General features: G+C 41.1%; 1 protein-coding gene across 4 annotated transcripts in view; it reads left to right on the forward strand.

The window, feature by feature from the left end:
- LOC126298804 (1-phosphatidylinositol 4,5-bisphosphate phosphodiesterase eta-2-like) overlaps window positions 1-15,626 on the forward strand; it is a 428,484-nt gene that overhangs the window by 348,108 nt on the left and 64,750 nt on the right. The window lies entirely within an intron of this gene.

Below are 15,626 nucleotides of genomic sequence, written 5' to 3' on the forward strand. Positions count from 1 at the left end.
CATACTAAAAGAAGATGGAGAGGGTGAATCCAAAATTTTATTGTTGCTGTGCTGCCTCAATTTTCTCCTGGTACCTATTTATGTCCCCACTCACCATGGCTGGGTGTTTACTTCTTTAATAGTGGGTAGCCAGAAAGACAGAAGCCTTTAATCATCACCTCTATTGAAATTGTATCCATTCTTTGTTATTTTGACTGATTCATGAGCTTTCCTTCTAAAAGTGTTTCTCGGGACCATTAACTAATGTAAACTCCTCCTGAACAGGCCATGAAGGCCCAACAGTACTGACAGGCCGCCAGGTCATCCTCAGCCCTAATGTGTCTCTGGATGCAGATATGGAGGGGCATGTGATCAGTACACCACTCTCCCGGCTGTATGTCAGTTTCCAAGACCGGAGCTGCTACTTCTTAATCAAGTATCTCCTCAGTTTTCCTCACAAGGGCTGAGTGTGCCCCGCTTGCCAACAGCACTCGGCCGACTTGATGGTCACTCATCCAAGTGCTAGCCCGGCCCGACAGCACTTAACTACGATGATCTTATGGGAACCGGTGTTACCACTGTGGCAAGGCCATTGGCCACAAGGACCCATATGTTCTTAAAATTCATAACCTGGTCACGTTTTACTTTGCACTCTGCTACTGTTGATTTTACCATTTGCCGTAAGTGTATGTGGTATTCATGTTCTTTAATGCATTAATTTACTGGTGTAAACACGTAGGCTTCAATGACAGGTGTCAATAGCATTAAAAGCATTCTATGTATATTGCCCTGTCATCTTACACAATATTTAAAATACTAAAATGTACCAGTGTTTTGGCCACAGTTCCTCAGAGAAAGAACTGATTATCTGGGTTTCGGGTACACCAATATTTTGCATCCTGGCAGTGTCACTAGGCCACCGATATCATATTTAGTAGATTTTATTAGTCTTAAAATAACATTGATGTGTATAAGGAGAAGGGGTTGGAATATGTGGATGACTGTGGGTTGTACAGCTTACTGGAAGTTGGTAGCCCATTACAAATCTGCAGTAAACTTCTGGGGGTTGTGTTCACCTGCTATTAGTAGGAGAAAGGTGACACCAGTTGTGCATACGCAGTCATACTGGGATTGCTAATAGCCAGAACACTGGGAGGCTGTAGCTGTCTTCCCTGTCCATATTGTCAGGCTGCTTCAAGGTTTTGATTGCCTCTCTTACATTTTGTGTGCACAGCCACAGCTGTTTTGCCAGTACTCATGCTTCTCAAAACTCCATAGCGTGCCTGCAACTTTGTTTGTGCATCATTAGTGCCAATATCCTTAGTGGACCGTACCAAATCCTAGATCCTGTGGTCACTCCAGAAGGCGGGCTTGATGACTCATTGGTGAAGCAGCTAGGCTGCTCAGTGACTGATGCCCCTGACGTCAGGTAGATGCACCATCAGGAGCTGTGCTTTTATTTCATTTTCTGTATCTGGCATACAACTGAACTTGTAAACTCTTCTTATTGTTTTATTGCGATATCCATTGACTTAGAAGGTGTTTGACAGATCTATCAATTCATGTTTGATATTGTTTTTATCACTGATGCAGAGGCCTCAAATGGTCAATGTGAGTAGAATGGAACATTTCCAAACCTTATGATTATGAGATTTGGTGTGTATGTACATGTTGGTGTGCATTGTTTTCCTGTAGACCTTGTAACCCAGTTTACCATTTTGTCACTGGCATTTCTGTAAACCCCCATATCAAGAACAGAACCATGCTGTTACTTTCTCATACTGGATGTTATTATGTAGGGTGTTAATACACTGATACAAATTTTGCTGCTCTGCTTCTAAATGCACCCAAATGATGAATGTGTCATCCGTGTATCACAGCCAACAGCAGCAATTGCTTGGAGTTTAAGAAAGTTTGCATAAAGCTGTTCAACGCTATCAGAGAAAGGGGAAGCCCATTGCCATTCCGTCCAATTTTTCATAATATTAATTCATAATATTAATTCTGTCAAATCAGCATTCCAACAAGTCTCACACATTGAAGCCAAAAAGGTCACACAAGATACACTCAGAACCCTAAACAGAGTAAAACCACACTAATGTAACATCTCTCAGGAAGAAAGACCTGCCATAGAAGAGTGTAGAGGAATGGAGATCATGGTTCTCCAAATGCATAAAGGCAAAGCCACAGTTGCAATGGAAAGGATGCAATATGCATCAAAAATGGTGGAATTGTTGAGTTATCCCATCTACAAGGTCCATGGCAGTGATGCAACAGCAAAGATTATTACTGAGATGTGAGCCTTAATCCAAGACTCCAGAATTAATCATGACACAGCCAGGGGACTCATCACCAAATCACAATAACACCAAGAATTTATGGAGTAACTAAGATCCATTAGGAGAGGTACCACTCCCTCTCCCCCCCCCCCCCCTTTCCCCTCTCAGGCTCACTATTAATTTTGACACGACTCCTTACAATCTAGTAAAGTATCTGGCTATAAACCTGCAATTCCTTATAGAACATCCAGAATCATATGTGACGGATTTGACTCACTTCATTCAACTTATATCAGAGTAGCATGTACAGCAAACTGATATACTTAAGCAAACAATGGAAAAACTCATATATTTGTTGGCTTTGGCATAATGTCTCTCTTCACCAATATTCCAAGAGAAGAGACAGTCAACGTCATTGAGGAATGAATACCACCCTATATCTGTGAGCTGGTGCTGTTTTGTTTGTCACCAACCTATTTCACCTGGCATGGTAGACACTATGAACAAATGGACAGAGTGGCAATGAGATCCCACTCTCTCTGAGACCAGAAAACATCTTTATGTGAGCATCTGTGTAAACTGCCTTAAGCTCCACACAATTCCACTCTTGCTATTGGCTGCAATATGTAGACTAAACATTTGTCATCTTGCCTTATGGAAGAGCAGAGCTGCATAAATTCTATAAGCATGTTAACAGTCTGCATGAGAACATGCAGTTCACACTTGAACAAGAAAGTGATGGAGCATTTCCTTTCCTGGGTGTGGAGGTTTATGGAGCTCCCACTGGCAAAATGGCAAACTGTGTCACAAGGTCTGCCAGGAACCTACCCCACATCAGCTGGTAGTTACATGCTGAATCCCATCATCATCAGATTCAGAAGTGTGCCATACTACATGTGCTGACTGCTTGATTTGACTGCATCAGTGACAAAATCAATATCAAACAAGAATTGATGGAGCTGTGTGATGCCTTCTGATCCAGTGGATATGACAATAAAGGAAAATGAAGAGCTACTAAGTTCAATAGGATGTCAGATATAGAACATGAAAGAGCAGCTCCCAGTGGTGTTCTTATTTTGAATCAAGTGTCTCACTCATCAAGTAGCCTGGGTGCATAACCAAGGAGACATAAAAACAGCATTCTGAGGTGGCCAAAGGATCCAGTGTTTAGTAGAGTATACTAAGAACACAGTAAAAGAGACACAGTGTGAGTGTGGTACTGCCTACATAGGGGAAACCAGAAGGCCTGTTAGCAAATGCATAGCAGGGGGCAAAACAGTGGATCAGCACTAGCAGTGAACCATCAAAACTGTGGGCAGACTATCAAGTTTCAAGACACAAAAGTACTGGGAAGACAGCCATGAATGTGTACACAAAAAATAAGAGAGGCAATCGAAACCCTGAAGCAGCCTGACACACCACCAGGGAAGACAGCTACAGGCTCCCATCATCCTAGCTGCTAGTAATCCCAGAATGATGGGCCAGTTGTGATTGCAGGCCAGCGAGTTTACTGAAGACAGCCACAACCAGCTTAACAAACTGCAAATGCACAACTCGTGTTGTATTTCTACTACCAACAGCAGGAAAACGCAGCCCCTAGAAATTTATTGCAGTCATGCAGCTCACAAATAGTTGGCCATACATCTTCTCCCTTTCTCTTTATACTGTCCAATATTATTTTAGGGCCAATACAGTCTACTAAATGTGACATCGATGGTCTATTGAAAGTGATAATACTGATGAACTTACACCTTGACTAATCAAGCTTTCCTCTGGGGAAGGCCACTACAACTTGGCCAAAAAAACTGGTACATTTTAGTACTTTAAGTGTTTTTTAAGACAATATAGCAGTATATCCAGATGCTTTTAGTGTCCTTGCCGTTTTGCCAATACAGGGTGTTACAAAAAGGTACGGCCAAACTTTCCGGAAAATATGTTATGTGAACATGTGTCCGGAAACACTTACTTTCCGTGTTGGAGCTCATGTTATTACTTCTCTTCAAATCACATTAATCATGGAATGGAAACACACAGCAACAGAATGTACCAGTGTGTTTTCAAACACTTTGTTACAGGAAATGTTCAAAATGTCCTCCGTTAGCAAGAATACCCTGGAGAATGGCGTATTGTATCACAGCCGTCCACAATATGAGCACGAATAGTCTCTACATTTGGTACCGGCTTTGCGTAGACAAGAGCATTCAAATGCCCCCATAAATTAAAGTCAAGAGGATTGAGGTCAGGAGAGCGTGGAGGCCATGGAATTGGTCTGCCTCTACCAATGTATCGCTCACCGAATCTGTTGTTGAGAAGTGTACGAACACTTTGACTGAAATGTGCAGGAGCTCCATCATCCATGAACCACATGTTGTGTCATACTTGTAAAGGCACATGTTCTAGCAGCACAGGTAGAGTATCCCCTATGAATTCATGATAACGTGCTCCATTGAGCATAGGTGGAAGAACATGGGGCCCAATCGACATCAACAATGCCTGCCCAAACATTCACAGAAAATCTGTGTTGATGACGTGATTGCACAGTTGCGTGCGGATTCTCTTCAGCTCACACATGTTGATTGTGAAAATTTACAATTTGATCACGTTGGAATGAAGCCTCATCCGTAAAGAGAACATTTGCACTGAAATGAGGATTGACACATTGTTGGATGAACCATTCACCGAAGTGTACCTGTGGAGGCCAATCAGCTGCTGACAGTGCCTGCACACGCTGTACATGGTATGAAAACAACTGGTTCTCCCACAGCACTCTCCATACAATGACGTGGTCAACGTTACCTTGTACAGCAGCAACTTCTCTGACGCTGACATTAGGGTCATCGTCAACTGCACGAAGAATTGCCTCATCCATTGCAGGTGTCCTTGTCGTTCTAGGTCTTCCCCAGTCGCGAGTCTTAGGCTGGAATGTTCCGTGCTCCCTAAGACGCCGATCAATTGCTTCGAAAGTCTTCCTGTCGGGACACCTTTGTTCTGGAAATGTGTCTCGATACAAACGTACCGCACTACGGCTATTGCCCCATGCTAATCCATACATCACATGGGCATCTGCCAACTCCGCATTTGTAAACATAGCACTGACTGCAAAACCATGTTCATGATGAACACTCACTGTCGATGCTACGTACTGATGTGCTTGATGATAGTACTGTACAGCAATTAGTCGCATGTCAACACAAGCACCAAAGTCAACATTACCTTCCTTCAATTGTGCCAACTGGCGGTGAATCGAGGAAGTACAGTACATACCGACGAAACTAAAATGAGCTCTAACATGGAAATTAATCATTTCCGGACACATTTCCACATAACATCTTTTCTTTATTTGTGTGTGAGGAATGTTTCCTGAAAGTTTGGCTGTACCTTTTTGTAACACACTGTATATAGCTTGCCACAAATGCATGTCATTTCATGTACTCCCACATTGTGAAGGCAGTCAGACATGTTTGTTCTAGGTCAGAGGAAGCCCTTTGTCTTGTGTATTTATGTATGTAGTGTTACTATGTAGCTTAAACCATTCTTCCAAAGGGTTCTGACTATGGAGTTGGTCACTCTAGACACAATAGCCTTATTTATGGAAGTTCATCATAGTCATTGAACATCATTGTTCCCCTGAGGAAACGTTTATCACGAGCTCTTACTATCACTGATGTGGAATGTGTGCAAGGACAGAATCTTCATAGAAGTTTGCACTTTGCCTGGGTGGTGTTATGAAGGAGAGTCTAGATATCTGTTTGTGCTTTTAGTTTTACTATTACCTTTGTGCCCTAGAACATTTTCAGGCCTTCTGTAGATGCACACATCTAAAACTACTCTCCTCCTCCATGGCAACACTGATTTTTGAATAACTGTTGTTCAGAAAATCAAGAAATTTATGTAGCTCTTTCCTGTTGTGTGGCCATACAACAAGCATGTCACTCACATTGCATGGTTTTAGTTCTGCATTAATGTTAAGCATGTTCGTCAAAATCATCCATGAAAATGGTAGTGGCTACAGGTCAGGAGATCCCATAGCAACCCCATTACATTCATCATAAATTTCCTCCATATGCTGGTGACATGACAGGAACACTCATTCAAAGCGAAAAATTTCACTTGGGTGTATTCCAAATGGTTTCCAGGATAGAACACATTCCATGTACACTTGTTTCTGTTCTGGTGGTAGGCATGTACATGTCTTACCCACCCAACCTCTTAGACATTTTGTTCTAGCCCAACCTTACTCACTACATTCGACCTCTTTGCTCAGGATGTCCATGATGTGAGTAGAGTAGTACGAGGGATTGAGAGTGTATCAGAGAGAAGTGTCAGTTAACTTTGTTTGTACATGTGATGGCTAAAGTGCTAACCATCTACACCAATGAAGAATATGCAGGTGTATTCTTGTGGCTTTTGCAATGGTAGTCCTTCTGATGCTGCCAAAAAATACCACTGATGCTTTCTAACATGTTGAATTCCTGATCATAGAGTGTTTACTAGAGGCTTAAGCACATTACATGAAACAGGTATTCTTCCAAGTTCCCACCTCCTTCTGAATGCATAGTTCAACAATCTGTGCATGGACAACAGCACATTGTTGAAATGGTACAGTATAGTTCTGTTAGCAGCACACAGTGATTGTGGTCATGATAGTACAATCAAATGGCCACCAAGATTGAAAGATCTTATGCCATTAGATTTTTGTTTATGGAGTTGGATAAAATTTGAGGTGTACAAATGAAAGGGGAATATGTGAGAGGAACTGCTTGATCACATCATGGACACTGTTGCTCTCATTAGGGAATATGCAGAGGCACTCAGACAAATAACTCAGCATGTTCTCTGATGAGCACACAAATATGCTGAAGTCAACAGTGGGATATTCGGACTTCTATCGTGAACTGTGAAACAGCTGTAATGTAATGTGTACAATAATGCTTAGAGGTAAATGTGTTAAAAATGTATTTTTCAGTTGATACTTTGTAAAATGCATGTTGTAATGTTTACTAACTGTTGTACATGTATAAACCTGACAATGTATTGAATATACAGAAAATATATGATGGTGTACATGAAATGTGTTCTGTCTTGGAAACCAATCAGAATAGAGCTTATATCAATATTAAGTTATTTGTTTGAAATGATAATGCCTGTCATATCCCAGAATATTGACCATTTCCCCTGGGACAACCTGTACTTAAAATACCTTGACTGCAAGTATAATTCAACCAAGTCACATATTTCTGGAGCAATTTCACCCCAATGATCTACATCACATCTGCTACTGGGATGTTAGTAAATAAAGATCTGATATTAAAGTTCACCTGCGCATATGTTGAGGATACTGTTACTGTATGTAATATTTCCAACAAAAAAAAAAAAAAATGGAATCTTTTGCAAAAGAGGTAATTTTTCTGACCAGATGCTTCAGTTTCCCTGATAGCTAAATGTTCACAGGGGATTTAATCCTTTTCACTATTGATCTCAGTGGGCATCCTTCTTTATCAACCTTTGATGGATAATGCACTACTGGGATAATGCACTACTGGCCATTAAAATTTCTACACCAAGAAGAAATACAGATGATAAATGGCTATTCATTGAACAAATATATTATACTAGAACTGGCATGTGATTACATTTTCACGTAATTTGGGTGCATAGATTCTGAGAAATCAGCACACAGAACAACCACCTCTGGCTGAAATAACGGCTTGATACGCCTGGGCATTGAGTCAAACAGAGTTCGGATGGCATGTACAGGTACAGCTGCCCATACAGCTTCAACATGATACCACAGTTCATCAAGAGTAGTGACTGGCATATTGTGAAGAGTCAGTTGCTCGGCCACCATTGACCAGACTTTTCTATTGGTGAGAAATCTGGAGAATGTGCTGGCCAGGGCAGCAGTCGAACATTTTCTGTATCCAGAAGGCCCGTACAGGACCTGCAACATGTGGTCGTGCATTATCCTGCTGAAACGTAGGGTTCCGCAGGGACCAAATGAAGGGTAGAGCCACGGGTCTAACACATCTGATATGTAACGTCCACTGTTCAAAGTGCCGTCAATGCGAAAAAGAGGTGATCAGACATGTAACCAATGGCACCACATACCATCATGCCAGGTGATATGCCAGTATTTCGATGACGAATACATGCTTCCAATGTGTGTTCACCGCAGTGTCGCCAAACACAGTTGCAACGATCATGATGCCATAAACAAAACCTGGATTCATCCGAAAAAATGACATTTTGCCATTCGTGCACCCACGTTCGTTGTTGAGTGCACCGTTGCAGTGATGCAGCGTCAAGGGTAACCGCAGCCATGATCTCTGAGCTGATAGTCCATGCTGCTGTAAACGTCATCGAGCTGTTCGAGCAGATGGTTGTTGTCTTGCAAACATCCCTATCTGTTGACTCAGGGATCGAGACGTGGCTGCACAATCCATTACAGCCATGCGGATAAGGTGCCTGTCATCTCGATTGCTAGTGATACGAGGCCATTGGGATGCAGCACGGCATCCCACCAATTCTATATTCTGCTAACAGTCATTGGATCTTGACCAACGCGAGCAGCAATGTTGCGATACGATAAACTGCAATAGCGATAGGTTAGAATCCGACCTTTATCAAAGTTGGAAACATGATGGTATGCATTTCTCCTCCTTACACGAGGCATCACAACAACATTTCACCAGGCAATGCCGGTCAACTGCTGTTTCTGTATGAGAAATCAATTGGAAACTTTCCTCATGTTATCACGTTGTAGGTGTCGCCTCCGGTGTCAACCTTGTGTGAATGCTCTGAAAAGTTAATCATTTGCATATCACAGCATCTTCTTCCTGTCAGTTAAATTTCACGTCTGTCGCACGTCATCTTCATGGTGTAGCAATTTTAATGGCCAGTAGTGTATATTCTTGGTGAGACAAGTGAACATAGTGTCAAACTCTCAGACGTATAGCTGCTCATTTATAGTCTGATAACAGATTTGTCAGTTTTCTTATGATCTTGTTTGTCAGATCACATTTGGGCTTAAGGTACACTGGCTGCACCAACAGTTGTTTCATCTTCTTGTGGTATTCAGCTGTATCTAAAACAACAGTTGCATTCTCCTTCATCCACTTTGGTGACCACAATTAATTCATTTCTCTTGAGTTCATTAAGAACTTTCCCTTGCTCCACTAATACTCTGACGGGGAAAAATTGCAGCACCAAAAAATAATTTATGTAGAGTAATGAAATTTTGGGAAAACATTTGTCAAGGTACCATATTTAAGTGATTAACAAAGCAAGATCACAGGTTAATGTATGTGGGAGATAATCTGTAGCAAATGTGAAATGCTGGTACATTAATAACAAAAGTAACCACCAGAATGTTCAATACATGCAAGTAAACATGGATGTGTTGTGTTGTACAGGTGCCTGATGTCAGTTTGTGGGATGGAATTCCATGCCTGTTGCAGTTGGTTGGTCAATAAATGGGTGGTTAATGTTGTCTGCCAATGATGCTTGAGTTGTTATCCAATGATGTCTCATATGTACTCAATTGGAGACAGATCTGGTGATCAAGCAGGCCAAGGCAACATAGGGTACAACAGTAGTATGTGGGTGAGCATTATCCTGTTGCTAAACAGTTCATGAAGGCAGCACAACAGGTCCAATCACCAGATTGAATCACAGATTTGCAGTCAGAGTGCAGGAGATAGCCATAAGAGTGCTCCTGCTGTCTTATGGAATCACACTTCAGACCATAACTTCAGGTGTAGGTCCAGTGTGTCTAGCCACAAGCAGGTTGGTTGCAGGTGCTCTCCTGGCCTCCTCCTAACCACTGCATAGCCATCACTGGGACTGAGGTGGAACCAGCTTTCATCAGGAAACACAACACTCCTCTACCCTGCCCTCCAATGATCACTCATTTGACACCATTGATGTCACAAATGGCAGTGCTCTGAAGTCAGTAGAATGCATGCTACAGGGCAGCTGTCTATGAAGTAATTAATTTGTTGTATCTCTGTGGTACCAATTGCTACTCTAATTGCTGGTGCAGATGCAGTATGATTAGCCAGAACCATACACTGAACACAATGGTATTCCCTCTTGATAGTGCCACAAGGCCGTCTAGAGTCCAGTCTTCTACCGACCATACATTCTCGTGACCATAGCTGTCAGCAACCACATACAGTGGCTACATTGGTGCCAAGTCTTTCTGCAGTATCGCAGAAGGAACATCCAGCTTCTTGTTGGCCTGTTACACTACCTCATTCAAACTCAGTGAGGTGTCTTTGTCACCTTAAAGGCATTCTTGACTAACATGAACTCACCGTGTCCAGTCTCAAAGGTAACTATTACTTACTACCATTACAGCATATATTTAAACCAAACCTGATTTGCATCCTCTTAGTGGCACCACTAGAAACACGCCTATCAACTTTTGTTTATGTCACACAACTCTTTCTTGGTGTTTGTCACACAACTCCTTCTTAGTGTTGCAATCCTTTTTCCATCAGACAGCCTCTGCCTGATTTTTTGGAAGATAAACCAATTATGCTATTATGGTACTGATAGTGTCTTCTGTTGTTATTCTCTGAGTTGTATCGTAATTCTGTCAGAGATGGCAAAGCGCCTGGAAGAGCAGTTAAATGGAATGGATAGTTCCTTGAAAAGAGACTATAAAATGAACATAAACTAAAGTAAAACAAAGGTAATGGAATGTAGTTGAATTAAATGAAGTGATGCTGCAGGGATGAAATTAGGAAATAAGACACTAAAAGTAGTAGAGATGTTCAGCTATTTGGGAAGCAAAATAAATGACGATGGCTGAAGTGAAGAGCATATAAGAACATATCAAGAGGAATTTGATAGCATGCAATATAAGTTTAAGTGTTATGAAGTATTTTCTGAAGGTCGTTTTCTGGAGTGCACAAGTAAAACATGAACAATAAGCAGTACAGATGAGAATAGAAGCTTCGGAAATGTGGTACTATAAAAGAATGCTGAAAATCAGATAAGTAGATTGAATAACTAATGACGAAGTGCTGAATTGAATTGGTTACATAAGAAACATATGGCACATCACGACAAAAAGATGGGGGGGGGGGGGGGGGGGGGAGATCAGCTGATAGAACACATACTGTTGCATCAAAGAATAGTCAATTAAGACCTGTTCTCAGTGCTGCTGTAGCTTCTTCACAGAGGTTTCCTACCATTTGTTTTGGGTCAAATATTATGTTTTTCCTGTGCACTTTAGTTGCTAATTTTTTTATGACTCTTTCTGCTTCAGTGTGTTCATACCTGATACCATTGCAGCTTGATTAAACTTCATACTGTTCACTGTATCCCGGCCATAATGTGAGAGAGATTTTGTCAGTGAAAAACCCAACTTAATTAGGACAGCCCCTATGTAATTTAAGACACTGCATATTTGTCGAATTATTTCACAGAGATGTGCTTGGCTAATCCTTTTGTTAATCTCATATCTTTCATTGTTTGCATATGGCATTCAACTCATATACATTTAGGAAAATTTAGGAATAACGCCATTGTCACAACCCCAAGAAAAGAAATCCAGATCACAAAGTAATATACCTCTTTTCTTGTACAGTTTCTCCAGTCGTCTGTGGGATGTATAAACCAATAGAAACATTTCATATAAGTCTGCAGGTGTCTGTGGTCACTGTCATTGATGATAAAATCATTAAGCCTTGTCATATTCCCCTTCAAACTTAATTCAACTACATTCCATTACCTTTGTTTTACTTTTGTTGATATTCATCTTATAATCTCTTTTTTAGACACTATCCATTCCATGTAACTGCTCTTGCAGGTGCTTTGCCATCTCTGACAGAATACAATGCTATGGGTAAACCTTAAAGTTTTTGTTTCTTCTCCAACTTTAATTCCCTTTAAATATTTCTCCTTGGTTTCCTTTACTGCTTGTTCAATGTACAGGCTAAATAACATCAGGGATAGGCTAAAACCCTGTCTGATTCCCTTCTCAACATCAGTTCCCCTTTCATACCCTTTAACTCAGGACTTCACAACATACGTGCTCGCGGAGCAAGCTGTGAGCAGCAAGGCGCGAGCACGGAGCAGCGCGAGCACGCTACCCCCACTACCGGGCCAGAGCGGAGAGTGGGGAGAGGCACGTGGGGCACGTAACAGCTGCCGCCAGTCAATGTAAATCCGCGGCCACCTGCAGGGATATCACTCACGAATTATTACTGCGGCAAATGAAACAAATAAAGGAGAATGTACACATGCCACATAATTTTATTAGTTTAGTGTATGCCTCTACATTCGCATTAATTTATGAACTGTTACACAATAGAAGGTGTCACTGAAGTGTGGGATTCTCAGTTATCTTGTACTTTTTGCCCTTTACAATTGCGTCTATGTTGCGAGTAACTGTTCTTGTGCATTTTAGGCGCAGCGTGCAGTTTAAATTTCGATCAGACAATGCGTTTCTCAGGCGCGTCTTGTTATATTTCATTGCAGAGAACAGTTGTTCACAAACATACGTGGAACCGAACACTGATATTATTGTAGCCACCAGTTTGTGCAAATGAGGAAATCTATCCTGAGGGAAGTGTCTGTAGAATTCCAAAATGTTTTTCTTGTTCTGAAATTTGTCTCTGTATTCTCTGTCACACTGCAGGTCAATAATTTCTTGCTGCAGCTCAGGACGAATCTCTTAAATATTCGCTGAATATGGAGAGAACAGATCAAAATCACTGTCTAGTGCTCTCAGATCTTGAAAGTGCTGATCAACTGAACTATGGGAATAACGTTCACAGTCTTTGTGAACATCTTGCATGGATGATAATTTAGGAAAATAAGCTCGGTTTCCTGTTTCCAGCTTACTCACCCAAAGTGTCAATTTCATTTTAAAAGCTCGTATTCGATCTATGAAATGAGTAATTAGCAGATCTTTACCTTGTAGTAAAATGTTCAAAGCATTCAGATGGCTAGTTAAATCTGCTAAGAACGCGAGATCACATTCAAACGTGCGCGCGCATTTACCCTCCCTCCCCACTCCGCGACCTTGCACCTGCTCACAAGCACGTGCCTGAGCAGACGCGAGTACTCGCACTCAAAACCGGCCAGTTGTTAAGCCCTGCTTTAACTCTTATAATTGCAGTCTGGTTTCTATTTAAGTTGTAAATAATCCTTTGCTCCTTGTATTTCATTGTACTACCTTCAAAATTTCAAAGAGTGCAGTCCAGTGCTTTTTTTTTCTTCCTGAGGCCTGAGAGTATTCCCCCTATATCATACGTCTCACACAGTTATGTAGAGGTTTTGTCATGGCTTGCTCTCCCAGGGATCTCAATAACTCTGAGGGAATGTCATCTACTCAAGGTTTCCACTTAAATCTTTCAGTGCTCCATCAAATTCTTCTCACTGTATCATATCCCTCATCTCAGCTGCATCTACTTCCTCTTTTCTTTCTAAAAGATTGCCCTCAAGTTTGTTTGCCTTATAGGGACCCTCTTTATATTCATTCCACCTTTCAGATATCTCTTCTATTGCTTACTACTGACTTCCCATTTGTGTTCTTGATATTCATACAGTTGCTTTTGTTTTTCCCTTTTCTTACTATTGAATTCCAGTCACCCATCATAATTAAATTTTCACCTTCCTTAACTGTCTGAATAAATTCCCTTACATCATAACACATTCTTTCAATCTCTTCTACATATGCAGAGCTAAGTGGCACATAAACTTGCACTACTGTCATGGGTGTTGTCTTTGTGTCTATTTTGGCAACAATAATGTGTTCATTGTGCTGTTTATAGTAGCATACCTGCATTCTTATTTTCTCATTCATTATTGGGATTACTCCTCAGTGACACCTATTTGATTTTTTATTAATAAACCCGTACTGACCTGACCAGAAGTACTGTTCTTCCTACCACAACATTTCACTAATTCCCACTATATCTGACTTTAACCCATCTGTTTCTCTTTTTATATTCTCTAACATACCTATCTGATTAAGGATTTAACATTCCACACTCAAACCCATAGAATGCCAATTTTTTTTATTGATGATGACATCTGCCTGCATAGTCAACTCCAGAAGATGTAACCTGGATATCAAAAGAAACTACTATACTCCCCCCCCTCCCCTCCCATTCCCCCATCCCCCTCTGGCCAAACATTTTTCCCAGGAGGATGCTATCACAATGCAGAAGAAATTAATGGCTGTGGTTTCTTCTTGCTTTCAACCATTCATAGTATCAGAGAGTCAAGGCTGTGTTGGCTAATGTTACAAGGCCAGCACATTCAGTCATCCATACTGTTGGTGCCACAATAAATGAAAATGCTGCTGCCTGTCTTCAGGAGCCACTGGTTAGTTTGACCCTCCAAAGACAGTCCTCTGCTCCGGTTACACTATCTGTACCATTGAGCCATGCAAGACATCCCACTCAGCAAGGTCCATGGTTCATGGGAGAATAACGAAGTAGAATGTGTTAATTTGTAGACAGTGACCAGTAACAAGAACATACGTGTGGAAAGAGAGAAGAGAAGTGTGAAGTTTATGGAACTGGGACAGTGAAATAATTTACAGGATGACGAGGAAGAGGGCGGACATGATCAAAGATATGTGGAGGAATATGTGGAGGAAATGAGTACCAGAGATTGAACCTAAGAGAATTGCAAGACCAAACAATGTGTTATAGGGAAGTGTCTGCATCTACATCTATACTCCTAAAGTCACTTTATGGTGTGTGGCAGAGGGTATTTCTAGTACCTCTGTCTTATCTTTCCCTGTTCCACACTTGAATGGCATGTGACAACAATGATTGTCAGTAAATCTCCACATTAGTTCTAATTTCTCAGATTTTCTCATTGTGGTTGCTTTACAAGACATATTTGGGAAATAGTAATATGTTGCCTAACTCCCTCGAGAACATACTCCCACGGAATTTCAATAGTAAAGCTCTTCCTGATGCTCAATCCCTCTCCTGTAGTGTCAGCTACTGTAGTTTGTTGAGCATATCCATAATGCTCTTGCCCCCTGGTATGGCTCCCAAACTGATGAGAAATATTGAAGAATTGTTTGCATAAGTGCTTTGTAAGCCACTTCTTTTGTGAAAGAATTACATTTTGGTAAGATTCTATCTATGAATCTCATCTGCTTTTCCTACTATTTGTTGTAAGTGGTCATTCCACTTAAGGTCACTCTGGATGGTTATTCAAGGATATTTTACTGTAGTTCCTGTTTCAGTAATTTGATACCAATAATATAACTGTACAGTAGTTGATTTCTTCACCTATTTATGCGCAATATGTTACCTTTAGTTACATTCAGGGTCAACTGCCAGTCTCTGCACCATTCATCAATCATACGCAGGTCTTCCTTCACTTTTCTAC

Source organism: Schistocerca gregaria, chromosome X (genome assembly GCF_023897955.1).
Source record: "Schistocerca gregaria isolate iqSchGreg1 chromosome X, iqSchGreg1.2, whole genome shotgun sequence".
NCBI classification, from domain to species: Eukaryota; Metazoa; Arthropoda; class Insecta; order Orthoptera; family Acrididae; genus Schistocerca; species Schistocerca gregaria.